Genomic DNA, 22,466 nt, shown 5'->3' on the forward strand with positions numbered 1-22,466 from the left:
GATGGGTGGAGCTTAAGAAATTATCTAGGGTTTCAAGTTATCTGTGTATTTGCTGGGTGAATGAGTGTTCTGTAGCAGTGGAAAAGGCCATACCAAAAAGATGCTGCTATTAGCAGGCTCCAGGCAGCAAAAACATTGCTATTAGCTGTGAGGCTCAGGAGAAGTCCTAGGAGCTGTTCAATAGCTCTGTGCAGTTAGGGTTCAGAAGTCCTGGGGAGCCGAAGAGGTCACTAGCTCCGTGCTTGAAAGGGCTGGGACACAGAAGAAGCCCCAGGAGCCATTTATAGCTTAGTATAACTGGGGAGATTGAAACTTGGTGAAATCCAGGGGCAATGCCAGCCCAGTAAAGCTGGCAAACTATTGAAGACCTGGAATTGCTTCCATACGTACAGGTTCCGAAATCCAGGAAAACGGAGTCTCAGGAAACAAGACTGAAACTCTAGGATGTGTGCAGTGGTTGAAGCAATCTGAGTTGGAGGAGCTTTGAGAGAATTCAGAGGTTTGACCTTTGAAAGTGAAAAGTTTGCAGTCCCTTGTGAGGAGACAGACTTTGAAGAGGATTAGTTGATTCACGGTGTTTTTCTGACGTCTGGGTAAGTGGCTGAGAAATCCATGGGATCTGCCTTGGTTGCATTTGCCATTTATTGTACAGTGTGGTGTCTTGGACCACGCTTTGCCTATTAATTCACATGTTCCTCATATTAACCATGTATGTTAGAGTTTAAGATAGCTATTGTAAATTGTTTTATATTTTTTACCTTGTATAGTAAGGCTTATTTTTGTTTGTTCAAAACTGATGAAATCTTATGGATTTATTCTCTTAGCAAATATTTGATATTGGTCCTGAGCCAGATCGCACCAAAAACTTGGTGGGTGTGGTCTAGAATCATAACACAGGGCAGACTGAAGAAGTACACCAAAAAGACAACAGCTGCAGAGAAAGGCTGTGCTATCTTTGCCCTTTAAAAACCAGTCTCCAGGTAGTCTGGGAACCAAATTTTGATACTAGCAGCAGATCATCAAGCAGTCAAAGTCCTTAATCTGTTCCAGTTTCAAAGTTCACCTGAGAACCAATTTCCTAGATATTCCAATACAAGAAACTTCACAATCTGCTGTGAACCCTTCGCTTTACAAGATCCTCACTTCAACTTTTAATCATCAAATCCATTCAAGAAACCACAGGCCTGCCACGTGGGAGACTGGAAATAGTAAATTAGAGACTGATTTAACCGCAATCTGTAAAAGTGCACTACCTTTATCTGTATCCCATCTTTGTGCGTGTGCATGCGCGCACGCGTGAGTGTATATTGCGTTAACTCAGGCTGAGAGAGAGAATAAATAGCTTTCTTTATTTTAAAATCTCAAAAGCTTACTGAATTATTTAATCGGAATACACACAAGTGTAAGAAAAGACACACCTCTTTCTAAACAAAATGCACTAATTACGGGGCAGTAAGAGAACAAATACATTCTGTCCAAGACAAGAGAGAAGTCAAGGAAGAGAAAAGAAGAATTTCATAATTCTAGAAGAATTAGCCCACATAAAGGCACGGCAATGGTGGAAATTAGAAACAAAGTTGATGAAATTTTCCAGTTTTGGGGAGAGAGCAGGAAATGGCGTGAATACAGTCATCAATATACTGAAAAGAGAGGTTTGGAGGGATCATGAACTGGAACAAGGAGTGTTCAATATATCCTGCAAAAAGGTAGGCATTGCTGGACCCATAAAGTTCCCATAGGAACTCTTTTTATTTGGAGGAACGGAATGTAGTCAAAGGAGAAGTTGTCTAATATAAGAACAAATTTAACCAGGCATAGAAGGATCGTAATAGATGTTGCCTGGTTGGGCATCCATTCAAGGATGAGGCGGAGGGAGCCATCAGTTGTTAGGGCCAGAAAACTATTCAAGTGGAAGAGGGCAGCAGAAGAGTCACTGATGTAGGTGGGAAGACAAAGGGAGGAAACTAGCTCAATGGGGCAAGGGCAAGCTGAAATGATGCATCTACTAGGGCTGTTCTACTTGTGGATATTGGAAAGGAGGATGAAGCAGGCTGTGTGGTTTTAGGGAACCATGGGGGTTGGAGGCCATGGAGAGATGATCTCCAGAGAAGCTGTATGTTGCAGTTAAGTCTACAAAATGTTTAGAAAATGTTTCAGAATTATTCCATGTGGCAGTCTTGCATATGCTGTCAGATGAAACCTGACAGAGATACTCAAGTCATCATAGTCATTGACTGAAAGTCATCATGGCAGAGCAAGCCATTCAGCCTACTGAATCCATGCTGGCTCTCTGTGGAGCAAATCAATCAGTCCTATTCCCCCACACTCACTGCAGACCCCCTGCAAGTTGATTTTCCTCAAGAATCTATGCAATTTCCTTTTAAAATCACTGATTGTCTCCCCTTCCACCACCCTCATAGGCAGTAAGTTCCAGGTCATTATTACTTGCTGCATAAGATTTTTTTCCTCGCATCCTCTGTCTCTCTTTCCCAAAACTTGAAAATCCGTGCCCCCCAGCTTTGTACCATTAGCTAATCTGGACAGTTTTTCCTTGCCTATCTTATCTAAACTTTTCAATCTTACACATCGGGATCAAATCTCCCCTTATTCCCCTTTTCTCCAAGGAAAATAACCCCAGCTTCTCCAATCTAACCTTGAAGCTAAAATGCCCCAGCCCTAGTAAAACTCCTCTTCACCCTCTCAGGCCTCTCGTAACTTTACTAAAAAGTGGTGACCAATATCCTAGTTGTGGCCCAACAAGAGTTTTAAAAGTTTCTGCATAACTTCAGTGTTTCTGTACTCAATACCTCTTATTTATGAAGCCCAAGATCTCTGATGCTTTGCTAACTTCTTTCTCAGTATGTTTTGTCATCTTCAAAGACCTATGCACATGAATCCCTAGGTCCCTCTGTCTCTGCACGCTCTTTAGAACTGTGTCATTAAGTAAATATTGCCTCTCACTATCCTTTCTGTCAAAATACATCGCCTCACTTCTCTGTATTAAATTTCATCTGCCACGAGTAAACCCATTCAGCTAGCTTATCTATGTCCTGTTACAAGTCAGTTGGCATCATCCTCCCTGTCTGCTATACCTTCAAGTCTGGTACCATCAGCAAATTTAGTAGCAGTGGGAAAAAATAAAATCAACTGACTCAATCTGTGGTCCTACCCTGAAGTGCAGGATGCACTTATCCATCTATATGGCTATTGCTTAGTCACCACCTTGACTTGGCTTCTTGCAACTAAGGAAATTAGTAACTATCACGACTGCCAAAACTTCCCTATCTAGAGACATTACACAGGATTCTAATTCTGACCCAAACGGCTGCAGGTAACAACTGCTCAACAATTTCTTGACTCAAATAAAACTAGAAAGCAACTCTGGATAAAATCAAATAAAGCTGATCTGCAACAAAAGCTTGCAGTTCACTAACTTTACAAGCTGAAACTAACACGAACAGTGCAACTTTCATGCAAGAAACTTAAACTTAGACATTCAAATCGATTCAGATAATGAGTACATTAACTTATAAACTAATTCAAAATTCCAAATGGAAAACAGTGAATGTCTAAACTGTGCACAATTTCTAAATAGCTGGCATAAAATGGGATATCTAATGATCCAATGAAACAGCTCACAAAAGATAGAAATAATCATAACACTAATCCAAATAGAACTGGGCTTAAACAAGTATTACACTGCTGCGATTTCAGAACTTACATTTTAAGTGTATGTATATATTATATATTAGCGTGTGAAGGATGTGAAAGGAAAAGGATTAAGCTGGATTTTCAGATTATTCTAAGACACATCTATTGTTATTATTCAGTCACATAGAACCGATAAAAATAAGATTTCCCACGTACCTGCAGTCCAATATTTAAACAGCTGAAATGGCGAGACTTCAGATGGTTTAAACAGCGAGGCTTCGGGGCAATTAACCTAAGTGAAGTAAAGTTAAGGCATGGCAGGGCAGCTTGGTTGCATGGAATGCATGTCCTGTGGAATGTGCAAAGTCATGGATGCTAGCGGAGACCTAGAGGAAGTGTCATCAGCTGCAAAAACTTGAGCTTCGGGTTTCGGAGCTCGAGCAGCGGCTGGAGTCACTTCGACGCATCCGCGAGGCTGAGAGCTACGTGGATTGCACGTTCAGAGAGGTGTACACACCACAGCTTAGGAGCATGAAGGCAGAAAGGGAATGGGTGACCACCAGGCAGTCCAAGAGACCCACACAGATACTGTCAGAGTCCCGAGGTCCCGCTCACTAATTGGCTTTCCATTTTGGATGCTGGCAAAGGCGTTGGTGCCTCAGAGAACTGCACGATCACAAACGTGATTCCAGGATGGTATGTTGCCTCTTTGGTGCAAGGGTCATGGATATCAGTGAGCAGCTACAGAGCATTCTGGAGGGTGAACCAGAAGCCAGAGGTCGTGGTGTATATCGGATATAGGTTAAAAAAAAGGGATAAGGTCCTGCAGGCTGAGTTTAGGGAGTTGGAAAAAAGATTAGCTAGCAGGACCTCAAAAGTAGTAATCTCCGGATTACTCCCAAGGCCTCAGGATAGTGGACATTGCAATAGGAGAATACACCAGATGAATGCATGGCTGGAGAGATTCTGCAGGAGGGAGGGCTTCAGATTTCTGGGGAATTGGGACCGGTTCTGGGAAAGGTGGGATCTGTACAAGCTGGACAGTCTACACCTGACCAGTAACGGGACGATCATGCAGGGAGGTTTGCTAGTGCTATTGAGGGGAGTTAACTAGATTGGCGGGGGGGTGGGAACCCGAGCACAGATTCAGTTAGGACAAATTCAGAGCAAGGAATGGGAGACAGAAAAGTAGCAAGTGACTCTGAAAGACAGAGGAAGCTAAGGTTAAAAAGTGTACAGCACAGAAATTTAGCAGTGTTAAAATATATATGCTATGCAAGGAATATAGCAAATAAAGCCAATGAGCTCAGGGCACAGATAGACACATGGCAACATGATACCATTGCTATAATAGAAACTTGACGCAAAGAGGGGCAAAAATGGCAGCTCAACATCCCTGGATATAGAGATTTCAGACAGGATAGAGGGGGATAAAAGGGGTGGGGGTGTAGCAGTATTGGTTAGGAATTCAATTACAGCTATGAGGAGGGATGATATATGAAATTAATCATCAAATGAGGCCATATGGGTTGAGCTCAGAAATAAAAAAGGGGCAGCCACACTGCTAGTGTACTATGGACCCCAAATAGTGAGAGGGAGCAAGGAGAGAAAATATGTAAGAAAATTTCTGAATGCTAAAATAATAGGGCAGTAATAGTTGGGGGCACCGACTACCCTAATATCAACGGGGGTACGAACAGTGTGTACGGCACAGAGGGCACAAAACTCTTGAAATGCATTCAAGAGAACTTTTTGAGCCAGCATGTAACAAGCCCAATGAGAGGGGATGCAATTCTAGACTTAGTCTTAGGAAATGAAACAGAGCAAGTGGATGAAGTAGCAGCGGGTGACCATTTTGGAGATAGTGACCACAATACAGTTAGATTCAGCATCATTATGGAAGAAAACAAAGATAGAACAGGAGTAAAAGTTCTAAATTGGGGGAAGACAAATTTTACGAAGTTGAGAGGTGATCTGGTTAAAGTGGTCTGGATAGAGCTACTTGAACGAAAATCTGTGACAAATCAGTAGGAGGCATTCAAAAGCAAGATTCTACAGACACAGTGTAGACGTCTCCCCACAAAGAAAAAGAGCGGTACTGACAAATCTAGAGATCTCTAGTTATCCAGAAGCATATAGGGTAAGATAAAGCAGAAAAAGAAAGCTTATGACAGTCACAAAAAACTTAATATTGTAGAAAGCCTAGGAGTATAGAAAGTACAGGGGTGAAGTCAAGAAGGAAATTAGGAAAGCAAAGAGTGGATATGAAAAAATATTGGCAGATAAAATCAAAGAAAACCCAAATATGTTTTATCAGGGCATTAAGGGCAAGAGAATAACTAAGAAAAGGGTAGGGCCTATCAGAGATGTACACAGCAACTTATGCATGGATGCAGAAGATGTGGGCAGGGTTCTTCATAAGTACTTTGTCTCTATCTTCAAAAGGAGAGGAATGATGCAGACATTCTAGTTTAGAAGGGGAGTATGAAATATTAGATACAATAAGCATAACAAGAGAGGAGGCACTGGAGGGACTGATATTCTTGAAGGTGGATAAGTCACCAGGGCCGGATGGATTGTATCCCAGGCTATTAAAGGAAGCGAGGGAGGAAATAGCCGATACTCTGAGGATCATTTTCCAATCCTCACTAGATATAGGTGGGGTACCAGAGGACTGGGGACCTGCGAACGTTGTATCATTATTTAAAAAGAGTGCGACGGATAGGGCAAATAATTATAGGCCTGTCAGTCTGACTTCAGCGGTGGGCAAATTATGAAAATCAATTCTGAGAGGCAGGATAAACTGTCACTTAGAAAGGAACGGATTAATCAGGGTTAGTCAGCATGGTGTTAATATGGCAATCATCTTGTTAAAACCAATTGGTAGTTAAACAGGTGATGGACATTAGTTATCCCAACTGAAAAGAATAAAAAGGTACAGCTGGAACACTGTGTGGAAGCTAGTAGCACTGAAGAGTTGTCTTGGAAATAAATCAGCTTTAACCAAGAGACCTGCCTGGATTAATTCTTCCACCACAACCTCTTATTGTGAGTAACACATGGTTTTGTTAGGGTAAGGTTGTGTCTTACTAATTTAATCAAATTTTTTGATTTGGAAGATTGAGGGTAGCACAGTGGATGTTGTCAACATGGATTTTAGGAAGGCTTTTGACAAGGTCTCACATGGCAGACTGGTCAGAAAAGTAAAAGCTCATGGGATACAGGGGAATGTGGCAAATTTGATCCAAAATTGCCTCAGTGACAGGAAACAAAGGATAATGTCCGATGGATATTTTGGCAAATGGAGAGCTGTTTCCAGTGGTGGTCCACAGGGCTCAATGTTAGGTCGCTTGCTATTTATTGTATATATTAATGATTTGCTTAAATACAGGTGGCTTGAGAAATTTCCAGATAACACAAAAATTGGCCATGTAATTGATATAGAAGAGGATGTTGATTGCAGAAAGTTATCAGTGGTTTGGCTGAGTGGGCAGAAATGTGGCAAATGGAATTCAGATTGATTCAGAGAAGTGAGAGGTAATGCAATTGGGGAGGGTAAACAAAGCAAGGGAATACTCAATAAATGGGAGGATATTGAGTGGGGTAAAGGAAGCGAGAGAACTTGGAGTGCATGTCCATGGGTCCCTGAAGCTGACAAGGTGGATAAAGTGGGAAAGGAAGCATATGGAATGCTTTTCTTTATTGGATGAGATGTTGAATACAAAAGCAGGGATGCAATGATGGAAGTGTTTAAAATGCTGGTTAAGCCACAGCTGGAGTTTGTGCACAGTTCTGGTCACCACATTACAGAAAGGGCATAAATGCTCTGGAGAGAGTACAGAGGAGATTCACAAGAATGTTGCCAGGGCTTCAAAATTGCAGTTATAAGGAAAGATTGGATAGGCTGGGTTGTTTTCCCTCGAACAGAGGTGGCTGAGGGGTGACTTAATTGAGGTTTACAAGATTACGAGGGGCCTAGATAGACAGGAAAGACCTGTTTCCCCTAGTGGAGGGGTCAATTACCAGGGGGCACAGCTTTATGATGATTGGTAGGAGGATTAGAGAGGAAATGAGGGAAAAACTTCACCCAGAGAGTGTTTGGTATCTGGAATTCACTGCCTGGTTTGGTGGTGGAGGCAGAAACCCTCAACTCATTTAAAAGGTACCTAGATCTGCACCTGAAGTGCTGTAACCTGCAGGACTATGGACTAAGTGCTGGCAAATTGGATGAGAATGGGCAGCTAGTTTTTTTTACTTTTTCTGCTTAGACCAGCTGATGGAGTCGCGGGCTGACAAGTCTCCGAGTCCTGATGGACTTCATCCGAGGTTCTTAAAAGTGGTGGCTGAGGTAGTAGATGCATTAGTGTTAATTTTCCAAAATTTGCTAGATTCTGGAAAGGTTTCATCAGACTGGAAAGCAGCAAACATAACCCCTCTATTCAAGAAGGGAGGGAGGCAGAAAACAAGAAACTATAGGCCAGTTAGCTTGACGTCTGTCATGGGCAAGGTGTTGGAATTGATAATTAAGGAGATTATAGCTGGGCACTTAGAGAAACATAAGGTAAACGGGGGAACAGTCAGTATGATTTTGTGAAAGGAAAATCGTGTTTAACCTATTTATTGGAGTTCTTTGAAGGAGTAACATGTGCTGTACTTGGATTTCCAGAAGGCATTTGATAAGGTGCCACATCAAAGGTTATTGCAGAAAATAGAAGCTCAAGGTGTAGGGGTAACATATTAGCATAGATAGAAAATTGGCTGGTTGGCAGAAAAGTGTGTGTAAATGGGTCTTTTTCTGATTGGTAGGTTGTGATGAGTGGAGTCCTGCAGGAGTCTGTGCTGGGCCTCAACTTTTTACAATTAATATCAATGACTTAGATGAGGGGAGTGGAGGCATAGTTGCTAAATTCATAGATGAGACAAAGATAGATAGGAAAGTAAGTTGTGAAGAGGACACAAGGAGGCTACGAGAGATATAGATAGGTTGAGTGAGTGGGCAAAAATCTGGCAGATGGAGTTTAATGTAGGAAACTGCGAAGTTGTTCATCTTAGCAGGAAGAATAAAAAAGCAGAGTATTACTTAAATGGAAAACAGCTGCAGAATTCCAAGATGCAGAGGGATCTAGGTGTTCCTGTGCATGAGTCACAATGTTAATATGCAGGTACAGTAATTAAGGCGGCTAATGGAATGCTATCCTTTATTACAAGAGGAATTGAACATAGGATACAAGCAAAATACTGTGGATGCTGGAAATCTGAAATAGAAACAGGAAATGCTGGAAAAACTTAGCAGGTCTGACAGCATCTGTGGAAAGAGAAACAGTTAATGTTTTGAGTCTGTATGACCCTTCTTCAGAGCTAAAGTAGAATTGTGGTGAAATTTATACTGTACAGTGCTAATATAACAGTATAAATGATCACATTTCTACTTCACTTTAGCTGTGAAGAAGGGTCATACAGAGTCAAGACATTAACTGTTTCTCTTTCCACAGATGCTGTCTGACCTGCTGAGTTCTTCCAGCATTTCCGGTTTCTATAAAAATAAGGATGTTATGCTTGTTATGCAGGGCATTGGTGAGACAACATCTTGAATATAGTGCAGTTATGGGAGCACCGTTTTAAAATTAGGGGTTGCCTTTTTATGATAGAGATGAGAATTTTTTTCAGAGGGTTGTACGACTTTGGAACTCTCTGCCTTCAAAGGCGGTGGAGACAGGGTCATTGAATATTTTTAAAGCAGAGGTAGATTGATTCCCTTACCTAACAAGAATCTAAGGATATCGGGGGTAGATGGGAATGTGGAATTTGAAACACAAACAGGTCAGTCATGATCTTATTGAATGGAAGAGCAGGCTCATGGGGTCAAATAGCCTACTTCTACTCCTATTTCATATGTTTGTAGGCACCAAGGGCTGAATGGCCTTTTTCTGTGCTGTGTTTCTATGGTTCTATATTGTACAAGCTAAATTAACCAGGAGGTGCAAAGAACTTTCCAACTAATACCTCCAAGTAATTTTTTCTAAGTAAATCTAGTCAGTCAACCACAAGGCAAATAGATATAAATCAGGGTCTCCAGGTAATCAGACATATTTTGAATGCAAAAACTAAAGCCACTGCAAAGCGAATGCGGCAATTTAGTTATAATTAATTATAATTATGGTGTGTGCCATCATGAATATTTGAACCCTGCTTAAAGTTTAATTGATAACAAAAAACAATAGCGTAGTTACAAACCAAAACTACACAAGTATCAAGAATGGAAGCATTCCAGTAATACAGGAGAGAAAAAGAGAGGGGTGGGGGGGGCGGGGATCATACTGATGCAGGGATATAGACGACAAACAGCATCTGATCACTATCTTTTTAAAATATTTCTGCAAGTTACCAAGGTTTGGATTGTTGAGGGATACTAGCTAGGACGCCTCAGCATGATTGTCTTGTTTGACTGGTTGGATTAATCTAGTTATTCTGCACTGAATTAATGATATACCCAAGGGATCTGCATTCTGCTGCAAATCCAGACTGCAGGATCTCATTGAAGAACACCCATTATCAGCGATCATGCACAGGTGCAATTTTCTCAACTGACAAACTGAAGAGTTTTTAAAAATTTTGAAACAGGTTTCTGAAGTCCAGGTCAACAAGTACAATTATTCAAATGTTAATGGAACATAAGGGAATATATTCCACAACAGATTGGAGCAGGATTAAATCACAAAGAATCATTTGTTATTCCAATGGCTCATACCCGATGCTTGTGATTTAAACATTTATATAATGCCTCTGAAATATTAATGCGCTCCACATCAGTGAAGCAAAGGAATGGCAGGGGGTTGGGGTTGTGGGGGAAGAATGGACAGTAGACCACAGATTCAAAAAGTGATTTATTTAGCTTTTGCATTTTAATATCACATTCAGTAAATAACTCAAGTCAAGGTGCAATTTTGGTGTCCATAGCTTGGGCTAAACAATACTGTTGGGACATATAGCAAAACTATCAAAACCTAAAGCTCTCAGTGGATTAAAAATATAGCCTCTTGTTTCTGGTATCTGGATCTGAATCAAAAGGAACAAAATAAAAAGAGGCTTCCCTCCCCATTGAACATCAAACGTTCTCCAGACAGTCTCAATCTTTTTGCAGGAGGAGCTCAAAAAGCTTCATTCAATTGGGAATCAACTGGAACACTTAGTCCTGAATTTGGTGAGAGTGGCAATTCAGTGCAGGACAATTCAGGGAAGGCACTGCTGCTTTTTCCAGCAATAATTTTAATGGTCTCTGAGCTTGGGGCAATAAGATGCAACAACAAAGCACTCCTTTCACAGGCCACCATTGCTCAGCATTAATTCTTGCCTTATCATTCATCACAAAAGTCTACATGTCAGGCAGCAACCAAAAAAGGACAAATGGGAAAGTGATCGTTAGGCAATAGAGATAGGTTAAGTAAGTTGTATTTGTGGGTGCTAGGAATGAGTTTAAGCTTGATTTGCATTTCTGTATCTGTGTTAAGAAAGGTCAAATTGAGTTTGTTTCACTTTTAAAATGGTGCCTGCATTTATGAGTTTGATGACTCCTAAAGAGAAGTTAAGCAAACAAAAGTAGAAGAATTGGGCTGTTGCCCAGCAACATGGGGGCAGGAAGGCAGCCCTTCCCACAGACATGCAGAAGAAAAACAGCAGTTTGGTTTGGAAGCTGTTGGAGTTCAGTTGGTTTTGAAGGCTGCTGCCCAACAGAAGCCACCTAGAAAGGGCAGATAGCCAGCTCTAAGCTAAATTTGGTTTTGAAGATAGCTGCCAGCAGGAGCAACCTAGAAGGGACAGATAGCAAGTCCCAAACTTAAAAATCCAGGGGAGTGGAAGAGGAGGAAAAGCAGACCTTCTAGTCAAAGGACAGGGAAGGAACCTGGAAAAGGTTAGGTCAAGTGAAGTAAAGAGTGAGGGGCAGAGAGAAAGGCTCTAAGCTTCAGGTTTAAAGAGACAAAAGCTGCATATTTAAAGTGAGAACATCTTGCAAGAGGCAAGAAGGCCCAAAGAGACAACTGAAGGTCTGTAACTCTTTGCTATGGGCATGTGAAGCAGTGGTACGGTTGACAGCTGAGTCAGAGAGAGAGCTGCATGGAAAACAGCTTGAACGCATGTGGTGACCCAGGGGAGAGGAACATCAGGAGGAGAATTCAAAACCCTGGTTGCGGAAGGTGTCTGAGAAAAAGAATCGATTTAAGAGAAGATTCCAAGGCAAGGTCTTGGAGAGTGGAGATTGGAAACCCTCGTGTCTAAGACAGTGTAACAAACATCTGGGGGAGTTGAGAGATCCATAGCATCTAGTTCAGAGTGTGGTATATCTGACCACAGGGTGCCTAATTACACCACATAGGTGGTGTACTTAATGTGGACATTAGAGTATAAGATAGCTTTTGTAACTTGCGTTATCCTTACAAATCTGCAAAGGTTTGTGTGGGTGAAGGAGATTTGTAATATAATTCATCTTTTCTTGTTGAATAAATGTTTTATTCTTTTAAAAGTTCATCAGCTGACTCCTATGACTCTGTTCAGTAGCTACACTCCACATATCTAAGCAAACAAATAAAAGTTAGGATCTATCAAGCTGGGTTCCACCCCAGGGTCAGGCTTATCCAGGGGTAATCTAAGCTAGGATCACAACAGTAATGTAAACAAACAATATTTTCTGTGGCTCAAATCAAGCAAACTTTGCAATCTAACATTGTGTAAGACATACCTGTGCAACTACAAATCTTTACTTGTCCTCTTCCTAGAACCTCTGGTGTACCACTTGTGGCTTCAGCAGAGGCAGATTGTTCTCCTCCAAGTAGAGCAAGGAGAGACCAATGCATGATAGCAATGGCATATGTTAAATAGATAGACAGGCAGCATTACTTGAGGGTGACTATATGGGAGAGGCATGACATTACATGACAATGAAGGAGAGTTTCAATGGTGAATGGAAAAATGGGGATGTGAAGACAGAGATAGAGGAGTGCACCTACAAGTTTTTTTTATTCATTTGGCTGAAGAAGCAGTTATAGCTTGATGTTGAGGTTAACAATCCAATCAATGCTTTCAGCAGACAGTGTGAATGGATGTGATGCCACCAGGAATGTATCTATCAGGGTAGTTTTGTATATGGGCAAAGGTCTAATTTGGATGACCACAATCCCAATTTGAGCTGTTCATGATCCATTTGTGGAGCAAATGGACACATCTTCCCTGGCCCGGCCAAAACCAGCTGAGGTTTGTTCAGATTTTCTGTGGATGGTTGAAACCTGGGTCTTTGCCACAATTACCAGGTTGTGGTTGGTAACATTTGCAGTCTCAGGAAGCGCACCATCAAGAGATGGGGCTGCCGTCAGTATGTAGAGCATGCATTCCAGTAGGGATAATGGGATTTCAGATAAATGTGGGGGATTTTTTTTTGAGGTTGAGTGGGACTGCTTCGTTAGCTGTCAACTGGTGGTGTTGAGGAGGATGATTTCCTTGCAGAGATCTGGAAGTTCAAAATATGCAAGCACAAGAAGCTGTGTTAGCCCCAATGTCCAAGAAATAATCCTCATGGTTTTCCAGAGGTGGATATCTACCAGGTTTGCAAGGTGGCTCCTGTACCGGGTTGAGCAGCAGTACTGTTAAGAGGGAGACAGGTGGTCCTGTTAAGCTAAGTTTTTTGCAACCTGAATACCTGCAAACTAATGCTGCCAAGGTGGTGACCAAATCCTGGCCACCACACTCTCAGTCCAAGCAGTAAAAACCCATTTGAAAATTGATTCCCTCCAGGACAACCAAGTCAAGAAACAGGACCAGCAACTAGAATATAGCAGCTCAATACTGAAGGCCTATACTGGGTAAAACTCTTTGCAAAAAGAACTCTATGCCAGGAATGTGGACATAAAAGTTCATGTGATGAGCAATGTGCTGCAATAGGCTTGAGGGGGCAGAATGAAGGGGTTGGCATGATATACACATTTGGATGTAGTTGAATGTGTCACTGTACTCACCTTTCTTGCCCTGCTTAGGTCATTAGCAGCTTCAGCACTGAATCCAGGTGGGGTGGCATCACCCTCCTGCTCTTACCTCTTCCATACTGTCACTGGAAGGTTTCTTCCTACTGCCATTGGGGAACTGTATTGCCCTGTGAGCTTTTACAGCTTCCAGCATCAGATCGAGGCAGGTATCACTAAAATGAGACTCAAAACAAAGAACACTGGAGTTCCCTGCTAGATCCTTTTGTTCTTCCACCTCCAGAATCCATCAGATGTCATCTTTGCAGTATCTCTTTAAATACCAGAGCTGAAATTGACTCAAATGAGTGAATATCACACCCACTCAGCTTAATTGGTCAAAAGCACAAAATCAGATACATATCCAGTGGCTACATCAAAAAGCCACTGACAGATGCACTGCACTTACATCTGGGTTTCCCTCTCCTTAGCAGTTGCCCCTATCATGACCTCCACATCTCCTCCCCCATATATTCAGAACTCCTCCAATATGTCCTACATGGATTTTAGCAAGGTTTTTGACAAGATCCCACATGGTACGCTGAAGTAAAAGCCTAAGGGACAGCGGCAAGGCAGTTCTAAAATGAGCTCAGTAACAGGAAGCAAAGGGTAATGGCTGACATGTCTTTTCTCTGTTTCTAGAGATGGTTATGATTTCTGACCAGCCCAAGTTTTTGGTAAAGTTCAGTTAGGGACCAATAATGTTTTGCTTAAAAAAAAGTTTGAGATTCAAGACACTTGCTAATAAAGCCTCAAAATTCCATAGGTTACCAAAGAACATAATAGGAGCAAGGGTCAAACCACACGGCCCATCGAACCTGCTCCACCATTCAATGATCATGGCTGATCTTGGGCTTCAATTCCATTTTCCCACCCCGCTCCCCATATCTCTTAATTCCGAGACCCCAAAATTCTGTCTATCCCAGCCTTAAATGTATTCAGTGATGTAGCATTCACAACCCTCTGGGATAGAGAATTCCAAAGATTCACCACCCTTTGAGTGAAAAAATGTCTCATCTCAGGTTTTGAGCGAACAAAAAAAGTTTACTATACAAGGTCAGAAAGATAAAACAAATTACAATATCTATCTTATACTCGAACATTCAAGGCTAATATGTAGTACAAATGAATTAACAGGCAAACTGTAATCAAATACACAACATTGCTCAATAAATGGCAGTTGCGGCCAAGACCGAGTCCACAGATTTTTCAACAATCCACCCAGACATCAGTAACACTGAGTCAACCAATGTCTCAAACTCCATCTCTCTCCCGAGGAATTCCCATCTCCACCTCTGAAGATCTTGCATGGGAATTCTCTCCAAAAGTCATTCAAACTTGGATACATCAATGACGGCCCACCAGGCAGGGTTTCAATCTCGTCTCCCGAGATTCCATTCCACTGGATTCCGGAGAATGCATTCAAGCAACAATTCACAAGCACAACTTCAGCTCTTCGGCTGCTCTGAGCAGAACGCTACTGCTCCAAAGGGGTACCTTTGCCCCAGTGGCCGACAGCAAAAAGTCACCAAACTTCCGTTTCCTTCTTGTATCTTTTGGGCTTCTCCTGAGCCCTCTTCATTTAAAGTCTGCTAACCACAGTTCTTTTCTACCTTTTAACTTAACTGGTACCTGTCTCTGTCCTCTATCTGTCACATAACCAGGACTCTTTTGGGACCTCACCCTGTCCCTCTCCCTTAGGGACTTCTCTGCTCATGCTCTGCGCGTGCATGGAAACTTCAAGGTCTGCCAGGACTTGGGGGTTCCTGACCTCCCGCTCTGCAATAAGGCATATGTAGTATTCCTAACAAGATGTATAAGATTGAGGGGGCCATATAGAGTGGATATAAAGGGCCTATTTCCTTAATCAGAATGTTCAAGAATCAAACAATAAATTGGCAGAAGGATTAGAGGGGTGTTGAGGAGTAAATTATTCACCCCAAGTGTGGTGGGCATCTGGCATTTATTTTCTGAAAGGGTGGAGGCAGAAACCTCTCTCCAGATTTTTTTTAAATGCTTGGATCTGCATTTGAAGTGCTGTAACCTACAGGGTCATGGACCAAGAGCTGAAAAGTGGGGTTAGGTTCAATAGTTCATTTTTAGCTGGCACAGACACAATGGGCTAATTGGCCTCCTTATATGGCGCAAATTTTTATGTTTCTATGACTTCAATGCCAAGGGACAAAGATAATTCAATAAATTAGGCAAGTTTGTTAATGGGTAAAATAACAAATAAGTGGAAGGTGTTCAAAGAGGAATTTAACATGATGCAGATCCAATTTATATCTGGAAGGTGGAGGAGCTCTAATTGTGACAAAAAATCCATGGATGACTAAAGGTACAATATCAAACAAAGAAAAAGCATACAAAAATGCAAAATCCAGCACAGATCCTGACAACTGGGAGAGAGACCAAGAACAATAAAAGTTGGCAAAACTGGAATAAGAGCTGTAAAAAGGTAGTATGAAAAGAAACTTAGTTGGGATATCAAAAACAAATTCTTACATTTTTATATTAGGAAAAAGAGGGTGGTTAGGAGCAACATGAGCCCCTTGACAACTAGTAACCGTGATATTGTTCATGAAAATAAGCTAGTGCCAGGTCTGTTGAATAATTACTTTCAGTATTTACAGTAGAGGAAGAGACCAGCATGCCAGACATCCCAAGGAACTAATACTGAATTACAGGCAGGGTCTCCCCAAAGTTAACAAACTAGATAGCAGTAATGACCAAAATAATAACACGAAAGAGTGATACCACACATACTCGAATAATAGTCAATCGCATGTAAAAGTCGGCCCCCAACTTTTGACCTAAATTTTCATCTCAAACTTGACTTTTACATTTGTATAAAAAATCTCCAGGACTAGAGGGTTTTAAAAGGAGTAGGTGGGAACATCACAGATGTCCTAACGATAGTTTTCAAAGTTCTCTCAGTTCAGGAACTGGTCCTTTACATACCAAACTGCACACATCACTCTGCTATTTAAACAAGGGGGAAAACAGGAAATTATTGGCCAGTTAGCCTAACATCTGTTGTCAAAGTAGTAGTTACATTCTATAATTAAGGGTGGAACGACTAGATACTGAAATGTTTCAAATGATCAGGAAGAGCCAACACGGACTTGTAAAGGTTAGGTCACGCCAAACAAATCTGACTGAAGAGGTGACTAAAGTAGTTCATAGGAGAGTATCCATGCATGTTAACTGTATGTACTTTTAGAAGGCATTTTTTTGTTTAAAAAAAAATGCAAAATATTGAGCATGTTGGAGATCTGAAATAAAAACAAAGTGCTGGAAGATCTCAGCATGTCTGGCAACATCTGTGGAGAAAGAAACAATGTTAATGTTTCGAGTTCAATAGGACTCTTCTCCAGAACTCCCTCTTAAGAGACTAATAGTTGAGGTTTATGGAATTGAAGACAAATTATTAATCTCGTTAGGAAATGGCTGTGGCAGGAGAGAGCGAGCAGTGGCATTACACAAAGATCTGTAATGGCGCTTCTATTTACCACATTTGTTAAGTGTTTAATGAGGAGCTAGAAAGCAAATTATCCCAGTTTATTCATGACAGAGGAAAAAAACAGCATTGTAAGTCATATAGATGAAAGCATTATCTATTAATCTATTTATAATTTTAAGTGATTGGGCAATACTGTGGCAAATAGAGTATACTAGCCTTAGAGTGCAGCATAGATTTATTAGGCTGATACTGGGCTCCCAAGGTTAAATTACGAGGGCCGATTACACAGACTAAGGTTGCATTCTCTGGAATTTAGAAAGTGGTGATTTGCTCAAAGTTTTTAAGATATTAAGGGAAACTGATGGGATGAAAGAGAGAAACCATTTCCACTGGTTGGAGAGTCGAGCCAGGCCTTTCAAGAGTGCAGTTAGCAAACATTTCTACACACAGGATGGTAGAAGTTTGCCCTTTGCAAAATAGAATTTCAAATGTGCTACATCAATTTTTAATTTTAAATCCTTTTGATTTAAAAGATCTCAAAGGATATGGGTCAAAGATGGGTAAATGGAGTTAGGTCACTGATAGCCATGATCTCATTAAATGACCAAATAGGATAAGGGCTGAATGGCCTACTCCTGTTCTTATGTTTCCATAACGGAGAGGCTCCAAATAAGAATTTAAATTAGAATTAAAATTTGACTTGATTTTTCCGATACACTCCTGGCTAGTCTCCCACATTCTATCCTCGGTGAACTTGAGACCATCCACAACTCTGTTGCTCCTAACCCACAACAAGCCCCATTCACCCATCACCCACGTGTTCCTTGGCTTAATACTGGGTCCCATTTAAACAAGCACTCTATTTTAAAATTCTCATCCCCATTTTCAAATCCTACATCCCACACCTCCACCATCTCTAATCTCATCCAACTCCACAGCCCTCCAAGATATCAGAGTTCCTTTAATTCCGACCGAGGATCTTGATATCTTGATTTTAATCGCTCCACCATCAGTCGTCATACCTTCAGCTGCCAGGGTCTAGGCTCTGAAATTGTCTCACAGACATGCCACCTCCTCCTTCTTTCCTTGTTGAAGACACTCAAAATTTCTCTCTTTGACCAAGTTTTTGGTCACTTGTCCTAATACTGTGGTGGACCTTGGAATGTTTTATGTCATGGGTGCTATATAAATACATTTTTTTAGGAAAACAATGCCAATCGATTGCTGCAGATGCTTTGTTACACTAATTAACATGCAAGATAACTTGCCACAACATCATCGTTTAATCTCTTAACATTACAGCATTGTTTATACTATTACAATAATTTAAAATTCCACAAAATCAACGCTTCATCCAGTATTTTCAAATGTTAAGGTGCTTCAGTCTTGTTTTTCATTCATGGATAAATCAAGCTGCTGTTTCTGTTTTTAAAAACAGTTTCCATCAATTATGCTCTTTGCATTTACTGTGCAAGCTAAACTGTTCATTATTGATTTCACCTTTTAATTACTTGGGAAACAACTAATTATTTCTCTAGCATACATAGAGAGTACTTAAGGCTTTTGTACCTTAAATCAAAGTTATGGTTCACAGCAGCTGCATGTAGAATATCCCACACAGGCACTTAAGATTTCTAACTATTTCATCAATTTTCCAAGTTCCTTTTCTGGAATTCAAGTGGTTCACTTTACAGCTATTCCAAGAGCAAGAGAATGTGTGCACAAAAATACTCCACCTTGGGTTGGTGCAGGAGGCTGAGATTTAATTATGAAAGTTCAAGCATTCTTAATATTGCTACAATCCCCATAGAAATCAATAACTTTTAAAGTGATGAATTTTCTAGCGACTGACTGAAGGACAAGATGTCATGTTTTAAGATTTTTACTCTAACAAACTAAAATCAACTTAGATCAAACATTATTTAACAGGCAACTGGTACACCAAGCTAAAGAAAAGGTACTTTCACATTGACTAATTAATGCAATCAAGATACATCTTACAACTCTTTTCGCTCTGCACTTCTGGCAGAAGTGTAGTATTACAAGAGCAAGTCCAAAGTCCAGCTCTCCAGCAGGCTCTCTTCTCCCTTCCATGCTACTTTGGAACGTAGAGTGTCCTTGGAAAGTCATTCCATTCAGCCTTCAAGGTCCCACCTTCACCAGCAAGGCCTACTGTGGCGACTCCTTGTTCCTTAAATTTCCCAAAATCCTGCTGGTTTTGTCCCCTTAATTTCGGACAGAAAACCAGCTCTCACATGCATCCTGCTTGGCTGCTAACAAAAAACATTCCTTCTCCCTGCTCTTCACAACTCAAGCTACTTTTTCTCTCTTTCTGGCTCAAAAAGCAGCTGTTCCCTTTCTGTGAGTTACTGTGCACAAGTGTGAAAACTGTCACTTGATTTCAACAGTTTCTGCTTGAGGCTCAACCCCATGGCAACCAGACCACACAGGCATGTCTTCAAGCTGGAATGCATCCGGAATTCCCAATTTTACCTTAAGTCAAAGATGATATTATAACATAACCGTCTTGTAAAGCCCAGCATTCATGACAGAACCCTAGAGAAAGAACTAGCAACTTTGGGTCCGCACTGAACATGATATAGGTAACTGGCAGTCCTGCCATATTACCCTAGTGTGTATCTGACATGGGTCTAGGCCACACTTAACCATTCCCTGAAGCTTGCAATTGCCTTGTGTCCAAGGGCAAGAAATGGATTTTCACTTGCTGGATTTTCCACTTTTTCACCCTGTAAGATACTAAAGCTATTAACAGTGGCAAGAAGGGCCATATATTCAAAAGGATTTCCTCTACCGGATGCCAGATGTGAATGGGATTTCTATATAATAGCTGAGTAGCTGTTGTGTTTTCTGTGACTCATGTTGGTAGCACTCTTGAAAATGGAACCTTGTGACTCCGAGGCAAGTCACACTCCAGACTTGAGCATAAAAATCTATGCTGTCATTCCAGTGCAGTACTGAGAGAGTTCTACCACTGTTGGATGTGGGCTCTTTCAGTTGAGACATAAGCAGAGTTCCCAGCTGCCTGATTGTGTGGATGTAAAAAGATTCCATGACACTCTTTCAAAGAACAAGGGAGCTATCCCGTGTCCTGGGCCAATACTTAACGATCAATTATCATCACAAAAACAGATTATCTGTTCATTATCACAATGCTGTCTGTGCGGCAGACAATCTAGAGCCCCCTGGATATCTAGAAGTATACACGGTAAGATAGAGCAGGAAAAAAGCTTATGACAGACACAAAAATCTTAATACTGTAGAAAGCCTAGAGGAGTACAGAAAGTACAGGGGTTAAGTTTAAAAAAAAAGGTAATTAGGAAAGCAAATAGACTATATGGAAAAATTACTGGCAGGTGAAAAATCAAGAAAACCCAAAAATGTTTTACCAGTACGTTAAGAGCAAGAGAATAGCTAAGGAAAGGGTAGGGCCGATCAGGAATATATGTGGTAACTTGTGCTCTGATGCTGAAGATGTGGGCAGGGTTCTCAACGAGTACTTTCCCTCTGTCTTCACCAAGGAGAGGGATGAAACAGATATTCTAGTTAAAGAGGAGGAGTGTGCAGCATTAGATACAATAAGCATAGTGAGAGAGGATGTGCTGGAGGGACTGACGTTCTTAAAAGTGGATAAGTTACCAGGGCCAGATGGATTGCATCCCAGGCTGTTAAAGGAAGCTAGTGAGGAAATAGCAGATGCTCTGAGGATCATCTTCCAATCCTCGTTAGATACAAGCAAGGTATCAGAGAATTGGAGGTCTGCAAAAGTTGTGCCATTATTTAAAAAGGGTGCAAGGGATAGACCAAACAATCATAGGTCAAACAATCTGACTTTGGTGGTAAGAAAATTATTGGAATCAAATCCGAGACAGAATAAACTGTCACTTAAAAAGGAGTGGATTAGTCAGGGATAGTCAGCATGGTTTTGTTAGGGGAAGGTCGTGTCTTACTAATTTAATCAAATTTTGAGGAAGTAACAAGGAGGCTTGAGGGTAGTGCAGTGATGTTGTCTACATGGATTTTATTAAGGCATTTGACAAGGTCTCACATGGCAGGTTGGCCAGAAAAGTAAAAGCCCATGGGATACAGGGGAATGTGGCAAGTTGGATTCAAAATTGCTTCAGTGATAGGAAACAAAGGGTAAAGGTTGATAGATGCTTTTACAAATGGAAAATGGTTTCCAATGGTGTTCCACAGGGCTTAGTGTTGGGTCCCTTGCTGTTTGTTGTATATATTAATGATTTGGACTTAAATGTGGGTGGCATGATTAGGAAATTTGCAGATGACACAAAAATTGGCCATGTAGTTAATAGTGAAAAGGATAGCTGTTGTCTCCAGAACGATATCAATGGTTTGGTTCAGTGGGAGGAAAAGTGGCAGATGGAATTCAATCCAGAGAAGTGTGAGGTAATGCATTTGGGGCAGGCAAACAAAGCTAGGGAATACACAATAAATGGGAGGATACTGGGAGCAGTAGGGGAAGTGAGACACCTTGGTGTGCATATCCACACTTCACTGAAGGTGACAGGACAGGTGGATAAGATGTGTAAATAAAGCATATGGAATGCGTTTCTTTATTGCAGGAGGTATAGAATACAAAAACAGGGAAGTAATAACGGAACTGTATAAAATATTGGTTATTTTGTGCACAGTTCTGGTTGCCACATTACAGGGAGGACATATTGAGTAGAGGAGACTTACAAGAATGTTGCCAGGGCTTGAACATTGCAGCTATGAGGAAATATTGGACAGGGTGGGGTTGTTTTCCTTGGAACTGAGGAGGCTGAAGGGGGGGTGGGGGGGGGGGGGGTGACCTAATTGAGGTGTACAAAATCATGAAGGGCCTTGATAGGGTAGACGGGAAAGACCTGTTTCTCCTAGCTGAGGGGTCAATTACCAAGGTGCACAGATTTAAGGTGATTTTTAGAAGGATTAAAGGGGACATGAGAAAAAACTTCTTCACCCAGAGGGTGGTGGGTGTTTGGAATTCACACCTGGTTTGGTGGTGGAGGCAGAAACCCTCAACTCAGGCACCTTGATCTGCAGCTAAAGTGCTGTAACCTGCAAGGCTACAGACCAGGTGCTGGAAGGTGGGATTAAAGCTGGTAGCTAGTTTTATTTTTTAGCTGGCAGACACGATGGGCTGAATGGCCTCATTCTTTCTGTGCTGTAACTTTTTTCTATGGTTCTAGTTTGCTGTGTACCAATCAGCTACTTTGTTTCCTACATTACAACAGTGACTACAATTCCAAAGTTATGTCGTTGGCTATAAAGTACTTTGAGACATCTGGCGGTTGTGAAAGGCGATGTATAAGTGCATTTTTAAA

At 41.2% G+C, this 22,466-nt stretch overlaps 1 protein-coding gene across 9 annotated transcripts in view; it reads right to left on the reverse strand.

Moving 5' to 3' along the window:
* atrnl1b (attractin-like 1b) overlaps window positions 1–22,466 on the reverse strand; it is a 1,047,255-nt gene that overhangs the window by 852,963 nt on the left and 171,826 nt on the right. The gene's annotated exons all lie outside the window — the stretch shown is intronic.

The sequence above is a fragment of the Cetorhinus maximus genome, chromosome 20 (assembly GCF_964194155.1).
Source record: "Cetorhinus maximus chromosome 20, sCetMax3.hap1.1, whole genome shotgun sequence".
Classification (NCBI taxonomy): domain Eukaryota; kingdom Metazoa; phylum Chordata; class Chondrichthyes; order Lamniformes; family Cetorhinidae; genus Cetorhinus; species Cetorhinus maximus.